At 35.0% G+C, this 9,251-nt stretch overlaps 1 pseudogene; it reads right to left on the minus strand.

Annotated features, from left to right (window-relative positions):
* LOC115979785 overlaps window positions 1-4,326 on the minus strand; it is a 29,088-nt pseudogene extending 24,762 nt beyond the window's left edge.
* Between the last annotated feature and the right edge of the window lie 4,925 nt (window positions 4,327-9,251).

Genomic DNA, 9,251 nt, shown 5'->3' on the forward strand with positions numbered 1-9,251 from the left:
CAAATAAAATAATAACACTTTTACTATCCTCATCCTTAAAAAAAAAAAAAAAAAAAAAAACCATATATATACCAAACATACAATTATATTTTTTCACATTTTAAAATATGTTATTTGAAAAATAGTACTAAATATGATTTTTGCATTATAAATACTTTAAACACGTATTACTGTTTAAAAAAAAAAAAAAAAAAAAAACTATTTCATGACACTTTTTAAACAAGTTTTGACATCAGAGCAACAAAAAACTGCAACAAAAACAATACACCTTATTCCCCACACAAAACACATGATCCCAAATAAAATGAAGACGAGCAGTGGTGCAAACATAGAAGTTCTTCGAAATATAAATAATGAAGGGGAGAGATAGAGGATGTTGACAAACTAGTGCATGCAGAAGTAACAGCCTGCCTATACTTCTTATCCTGGACATCTCCGGCAGCAAAAACTCCTGAATCATGACAACATAGCCACCGGAATCGACTTCCAGCTGACCATCCAAGAACTTGGTGGCTGGCTCATGCCCTATCGCAAAGTACAATCCTGATACCCTAAGATTCAAAACCTCCCCACTTAGCACATTCTTCACCTTCAACCCCCAAGACCCTATTATTAGTGTTTTTGTCCCCATATGCCCCCACAACCACCGAGTTCCATAGAACTTGAATCTTAGGATTGGTAAGGCCCTTTGCTGCATAATTTTTGAAGCCTTAAATGTATCTCTCCTATGGATGATGTACACAATGGACCCATACTTGGTGAGGAATGTGACCTCCTCCATGGCCGAAGTCGAATAAATAGTGAGCGGCAGAGGGGAATGCTAGGCCACTTCCCAATTTCAAGGAGCAAATCCTGTATACCTCTTTTCGTAATTGCTCTAGTATGCAACTCTCTGTTTGTTGCACTCTGTTATCAACATACTACATCTCTAATGAGTTTTAAGGGAATGCTTTCATCCAAGATTTTATGTATATGGAATGCTTGAAACTATCATTAGGATGCATGCAGAACCTACTATTATGTGTGCCTTTGCATATAGAAGGAACAATGAATTTCTAAGCTTTCACCACGAATATTATGAAGATAGACACATATTGTATGACCTTTTTTTACTTTTTGCTGAATAACACATACTATAGAAATTATTTTCGACGACTGAATTTATAAATTGGGATAGACTTTGGAGGACCTGTCCTGTACCAATCCATTATTGTTGTTTCCTATCGATCTCCCTCTGCAATTGGATGACTTTATATTGTTTAAAAAATAAGCTCTGTAAAGGTAGATTTGTACCTTGAAAGGATGGGGTTAAAAGTCGTAAATAATCTTATCAGGAAAATAAGTTGGCATTTTAGCTAAAAGATTTTTGCAACCCTATCTAGCTTGTATATGGTGGTCTTGAAATTTTTTTCACTGCAGCAAGAATACCCAGTTTAACATAGCATTTGAACTGTTCAAATGTCAATTAGGTAAGCACAAATTTAACTCTGGCTGCTACTATCTTTTAGTATTCGAGCATTCATAAAACAAATATTTCTTTAACTCCAAAATTCCTATGCGGAACAAATATAGGAGATGAATAATATTACCCTATTAGCAAGTCTTTATGACTATATAATATATTCTTGACGATTACCCAGCATATGAAGGTATGCTTAAAGATTGCAACGAAAACCAGATCATCCTCGACCAACATCAATGGCAACCCATTTCTAGATCATAGGAGTTTTAAAGTTCCTAGAGAAAATTTTTGAATGCAAAACCCATTCTTAGACACTACGACTTTTAAAGTTCCTTCTTTGAAGTAATGGGTGACTTGAGATTATTGATACAAATTCTTAGGTATTGCCTTGAGTGGGAATGAAATGATTTTAGGGCTAGTTTGTTGGTGTGAAGCTTCGTGTCCTTTGAGAGTGTGTTTGGAATTTTTCTCTTGATGATTGGTTCAAGGTGTATGTTTAAGCCACTAGAATTTTTCTCCTGAAATTTTTGAGTTTTGGGTTTTGTTTTTGCTTAGAAGCTTGCTTGGGCTCATTATTCACTTAACAATTGATCCTTGTGTTCAACTTGCCATGACCTTTTTTGTTTAGCCTTTTAGCCATTTTCACCATGACCACAATTTTGACACTAAGCTAGAATTTGCCGAGACACTCACATAAATGGGTTGCCATGGAAGCTTTTCACCTTGTTTTCTTGGCATTATTTTCCAAATGTCATTTCATTATTGATTTTAGGCTTCAATGTGTTCACATGAATGACTTTGGAATGAAGTTTTTTGCACACATCTTCTCTTGTGAATGTGACTTTCATGCTACAAAGATTAGGTTTTTCTTGCATTTAATCTTTTTCCTTTGTATTTGCCCAGTTTATGCCATGTGTAAGATTAACCTGTGCGGATTTGATCTTGAATGTAGAAGACCATAACTTGCGAGAACAGAGATTCCTTGAAGAATTTGTGGAAATGTTGGAGAAACAAAGACCCTCAAGTTGGAAACAAGATCCATGTAGATGGTGTCCAAGAACAGAAGGATTTGCGGACAAGATGCAAATGTGACTCTTTTGGCTTTTAAACAATTATGCTTACGTTGAAGGCCAAAATGTGAATTTTTGCGTAAGGACCTTTATGTTGTACATGATTAGAAGTGTACTGATCCTTAGCATAGGAGATAGTGAGCTTGCAGTTTCTCCCCTCACTTGAAAACGTAGATTGAGTTGGAAATTATGATTAGGTGGAGCTGTCTATGCCATTATACTACATTATAGTATAATTCTCCTTCTCCCAATGTGCCACAAAGAGCACTGGTGGCCTTGTGACTGTATGGGAGGTAACTTCTTGCTTAAGTCCTTGATTGCTCTTATGATTAGTCATACCTTCTTCTTCTTCTTCTTTTTGTAGATTTAGGCATATGAGTATTTTGGCGAGGTCCAAGCTGTAACAGAGCAGAAGGAGAATGTCTACCCATGTATAACCCGATGGCCTTCAAGCAATCAAGTATGAGGTTGCAAAGATTGACACCCTGTACAAGATTGGTGCCGACACTACACATTGACAACTTTGGTTTTGTTTGTTCTGCATTTTTATTTGATGTCAATATCTGACACTTTTGCTTGCATTTTTTATGCAGATGACTCTGAATCCATGGTCTAAAGTTCAAGTTCTGGCTGGATTCTCCTGTGTAACCCTTCGTAGACGCCAAAAATTGTTTGAGTCACCATTGGGTAAGTACCGGTTTCTTGGAGACCATGTACTTATTCAAGTCAACCACTTATACCCTTCAGCACTTCTAAGAGACACTCTAGCCAGGGACGAAGCCATATTATTGTATACTGAATGCTTGAAACTACCATTAGGATGCATGTGACATGGTGAGAACTGGACTGAAACAACTGAATTATCATCCTTCACCAGAACCTCCTATTATGTGTGCCTTCAGCCTTGGCACAACTATTTTAGGGAAAATAGGAGAAAACCCGGACCACCTATGAAAGCTATCAAGGCTAAATTACTTATGGCAAAGAAGTACTTCACATTGCAAAAGTGGTTTCTGATTTTGATTGTGGCTTTCAGAAATCTATGGTGTTTCATTTTCATTTGTTGACAAAAATCTCACTGACTTTCTTGATTTTATGCCATTTGATGTGACATACATATCTATAATGTCATTGATAGATCAACTTTAATATGTTTGACTATCTTTGGCACTACTGCAAAGTCATGTATCTTGCCCATGTATTCTGGTTACTTTGGTTGCTCCTTTCAAAAAAATGCACCATGCCCTGTTTTCAACCTAAAATTTAGGTTTTTCCTTATATAAATCATGATCTTTTGAATACAACTTTTTGCATGCTCTCTCTCTCTCACTATCTCTCTTCCCTACAATTTTTGCATGCTTTCTTGTAATCATGCTTGTTAGAAATTATTGAACAGGTTCATTTTTCATTCACATAAAGGCCTAATGAGCACTTCTACAAAAGATTGGGTTTGTTGGCTATTGTTTAAATTAGGACTCGTGAACTTCCCCTTCTCCTTTCATACAAAAGTTGATTTCTGAATTACACTGCGCCAATATTAGGTCATCTCACATTCAAAGTCAAGAATATTTTAAGAGGAACCTCTGTTGCATTTATGACATGAATATCATATGCAAATATTGTGGAGGCTAGGATGATTACCTGATTGTTTTTTCAGTAATGTGGGTACCAGTGGCCAAGAATGTTTAAAGTAATTACTAGTGCAGCAATATACAAAGATGACAGTCGTGCATTTATAATAAAGCATTGCCTCAAGAAGGTATCTGATAACCGAGCTGTTCTGCTAATATCCATATCCGTATGCATATGCATATAAAAGGAACATTGAATTTCTAAACTTTTACCATGTATATTATGTGACATACACTATATGACCTTTAATATTTTTTTCTGAATAATATATTGCTAATAATCATTTGTGTATGCTATGGACATGGAATATTCATGTATTGATTGGATCAGCTTACAACAACTGAATTTATAAGTTGGTATATAGTTTGGACCTTGCTTGAACTCAAAGTCTCAATCCAATATCGTTGTTTCAAATCGATTTCCTTCTGCAATTGGATGAGTTTATTTTTATTGGCTTATTTTCTTTAAGAGACAAGCTCTGTAAAAGTAGATTTGTACCTCGATTGGATGGTAATTTAAAAAGTTGTACATAATCTTATACGGAAAATAAGTTGGCATTTTAAGCTACAAGAGTTGTACATAGAAGGCAACCTAATCTAGCTTGTATGTCGTGGTTTTGGAGTTTTTTCGCTTCAGTGAGAATACCCAATTTAGCATAGAATTTGAATGATTTATATGCTAGTTAATTAAGCAAAAGTTTAATACTAGCTGCTACTATCTTTCAGTATATGAGCATTCATAAAATAAATGGTTCTTGCACTCCAAATTTTCCATGCAGAACAAACATAGGAGACCGATATTATTACCCCATTAGCAGGCCTATCACGAGTATATAACATTTTCTTGGCTATTAGGCAGCATATGAAGGTATGCTTTTGAGATTGCAGCAGAAGACCAGATCATCTTCAACCATTGACATCAATGGCTACCCAATCTTTAGACGCTACCAATTTTTTTGGTATCAGATCAACTAAAATTTAGAAATCAAGTAAAAGGAATTGGTTGATGCATATCCATTCATTATTGCTTTCAGTTGTAGGGCTAGCCCATCGTATGAACTCTGAAAATAAATGCACTAGTTCCATGTTCATTCACTATCATTCCCAATGAATTATTAAGATTTGTTTTATATAATCTTATGCATCTGCTATGTATCTGCAGGGTCCATTGTTGCCATCGCTTCTCAATTGGAGGTAAGGTTGAAATATTTTGATGAAGCCCCTATTGAAAATGAAGATTGTTCTAATTAGCAATCCTTATTGGCTCAGGCCCCTTATTGTTTGTTCTACCAACAGGATCATCTAATATTTGGAACTTGCAAACTTTTGTGGTGATGGGGATGATTGTGTGTTAGTTGTTCGCTGATTATATCAAATTCTTTACTCTCTTTTATCTTGAAGCTGTATGAGTGGGTGGGAGGAGCTTACTGGATTCTTCTTTTTGCATTACAAATTGATTAGTTAGAGTAGTCATCATTTGTGGAATGACCATTTATATTTCCTTTGTTTTATATGGTATTTTGATATCAGTTCAATTTTGTTGTTTTATAAACTTTATAATAAATATGTTTAGTAAACGGTTGGTATCTTGTTCTATCATGATCAAGTCTTTGGATCTCCTTTGTAGGCTGAAGTTACCATATCAAAGCTAATAGAGGAGAGGAGTTCAAGCATTCAAGATATAAGAGTCTAACAAAGAGAAACTTGTAACTTTTTGAACTCCATTCTTTTCTTATAGTTTCTTTTTGTATGCTCAAAGTCTGTGAGTTTTGCCATAAGCATTGCAATGCTTCTTCTTTTTTCCCCCTCCTAGTGCAATGGGATTTATCAACTATAAAAATCTTATATGTTCGCTAACTGCATATCAGTGTGTATTAAGTTTATTAAAAGTTTTAGGTCCTGACCCTTTCTGTAGAGACCAGCAGCTCATATGTCCCTAATTTCTTTTAGCATCTATGAATTCCTCCTTTGCTTTACCAAGAAAAAAAGGATGGTATAGCTTTGAGTACTTCTAAATTTTTAATAGCACCTCTAAGAAGAATCACTCAGACGAAAGGAAAATGGATTTTTGACCCAGCTGGAGAACTTTTCTTCTAGAACTGCCTTTAATTTATCTTTCTCATAGTGCTGAGTTTGTAATTCTGAGAAACTCATTACTTTGTCTGTGGGAGAAGATCCTATTATTATGCATATTAGGTTTTTGTATTAGGGTGTATAGTGTATCTCTATGAAATATTAACAGATGTGGTGGCTCTGCTAATCCTTAATAAATCTGCCTAGTGTAATGAACCCAAACGTACTATAAGATTAATTTTTGTAATCATATCATTAGCCTCGTAATCAAGAATAGTTAAGTTAGTTGTAAGATTGCAAGAGGTGGAGCCGTTACAAGTTGTTGGTTGCTTATTTGGCTAATAAGATTTGCAAGCAACTTCTATAAACACTTGTAATCCATAGTCTTCGAGATTTTGTTATTCTAGAAACTTGGTGAAGAATCAGGCAGCATACAGGAGGATTTGTGGTACAGTTTGTGATTTGCCTGCTGCTGTGGCGCTTGGGTAGCAGGTTTTACTGAAGGGCTCAAAAACAACCTTTTTTTTTTTTTTTTTGGATAAGTAACATAAAAATTTTATTAAAGAGAACATAGCCCAGTACATAGGAAACGTACTAAAGAGGCAAAAACATCAAGAAACCAAATCACAATGATCAAGCAAAACAGGAAGGGAAAGATAAGAAAAAGAAGGTAAAACTAAACACCATTCGAGAAGAGTAAAAAAGAAAAAAGACTGAAAGTCAATAATGAACCGTTCGCATCCCTCAAAACTTCTAGTATTTCGTTCCCGCTAGATACACCACATCAAACAATGCGGCACAATCCTCCATATAGCGATATTGCGATGCCGCTTGAAATTGCATGACCAACAATCCAACAAATCCACTACGCTTTGTGGCATCACCCAACAAATACCAAACAAGCAAAAGACCATACTCCACATCTCATATGCTATAGGACAGTGAAGGAGGAGATAATCTACAGATTCCCCACACCTTTTGCACATATAACACCACTCAAGAACAACAAAATGCCTCTTCTGAAGATTATCTGTAGTTAGAATCTTGCCTAAAGTAGCAGTCCAAGAGAAAAAAGCTACCTGAGGAGGAACCTTCGATTGCCACACCATTTTCCATGGGAAAGAAATTAGCTCCTAGTGCAACTACTACAGAATAAAGAGTGCAAGTAGATGGCAGAGTTGTGACAAGTTGGGAACTTGGCACTACCATGTAGTTTATTGTTGCATTGGTTGAGCAATTGTATGGGAATGAGAAATATAAAGAGGTTTATGAGCCATTGGTTATACTTTCCAACCATGGGGATGAATATGCCATAAATCAAACTGAATCCAGTGGAGTGAACATTTGATTATTTTCCCAAGATTCTTGTACCTATTACTAATAATGGCAATGAGGAAATGGAAATTGCAATGATCATTAATATTCTTCCACAAACAAAAGCAAATGCTGTGGTGGCCATTGTTGAGGATAAACTAAAAATTCTTGCTTCTTGTAATGTGGAGGACACTTACAATCTCAAGTTAGTTAGTTAGTGGTAAGATTTCAAGAGGTACGGAGCCAAGTTGGTTATTTGGCTAATAAGAATGGGAAATGTTAATAGATGCCTTAGTTTAAGAACAATTTTTATAAATATTTTATTGGAAAATAATAAAGAAATTAATTTTTTTAACGGCTTTTTATATTTTCCATCATAGTGGTGTTAAAACTTTCCTAAAATGGTTTATTAACAATTATCCTAAGTGAACTCATTAACATGACCTAATAAGAATTCCAAGAAACTTGTATAAATGCAATCCATAGCCTTTTAGCATTGAAGTAAGATGCAACTTTCTCACTTTCTTTCTCGATTTTCCTATTCTACTCTTCTTTGTGGAGCGTGACTACTTAGAATTACATCAATTCTCATTCTTTTTCCATAGAAACTAGTGGGCTCATTACATCTAGTCTCTACCCAGCATTTCTTGATCAGTTACATTTTTATATTATTGATAGAGAGAGCAAATCTTGAACATAAAGGAAAAAGCATCCTGATGATGATTTGGCATTGGATTTGTAAATATTTTTTTAAAAATTATTCTCCTAAACTTGCTTCATTTGCAACCATTGTGGTATGCCTTTTCAAGTATCTAAAGAGCAGGTGGTACCTTTAATTCAAAAACAACAAAAGAGAGAGTCAATAATGTATTGGTCTGTTTCATAACATTATATATAGCATAGTATTACATATTAGGCTGTACAAAGTGAACTCCTAGGCTATGCGTTTTACTGATTGCAGCCATGTAGTCAACTTTTTCTATGATGTGCAAATGCTTCACTTACCCCCCTCAATGACTGTCTTATCGCTTTACTTTGTATTAAACATGTCATTTACTTCTTAGTTATGGCATTTGCATTTTTCTTTCTCCTTATCTTGCAAGCAGAATTGAGCAGAAGAGGAGAGATCAGAGGAGACTCTCAAGAGTCGAATTTCCTCTTCTGTTTGTTTGTATGGTGGCCATCACCAGTGCTGTGCTTGGATACCTTTTACACCCTTTAACACTTTATAAAGCATCAACACTATATGATTAATTCCTAGCTAGTTAATTAGAGATATAGGTATAAGAATCTCTTCCTAATTATAAATTTTCAAAGGTATTTTATTCGGTATGTTCCTTCTAGCCAATTTACTCAGAATGGAATATAACTTACATAATAAGTGTGTTGTGTCTGTGAGTATACCAGTTTCTTTTAATTTTCACTTTGCCTACCAAAATTTTATTGAGCTGTTAGGCATGGTTTTTCAATTCATTATCAGCTCTTTACTGAACACCACCTTTCACTACCACTACAACCACAACCACCTTCCACTCTTCTTTTATCATATATATATATATATATACACACACACACACTCTGGCTACACGAAGAAAAATATAAGTCAAATATGGTTATTTGACATCTTAAAATAAAAATCTGTTGTGTAAATACTAAATAAATTAATAGGAAAAAGATTAGTTGGGAGGAAGTAAACCTTTA

This window comes from Quercus lobata, chromosome 3 (assembly GCF_001633185.2).
Source record: "Quercus lobata isolate SW786 chromosome 3, ValleyOak3.0 Primary Assembly, whole genome shotgun sequence".
In the NCBI taxonomy this organism is placed as follows: domain Eukaryota; kingdom Viridiplantae; phylum Streptophyta; class Magnoliopsida; order Fagales; family Fagaceae; genus Quercus; species Quercus lobata.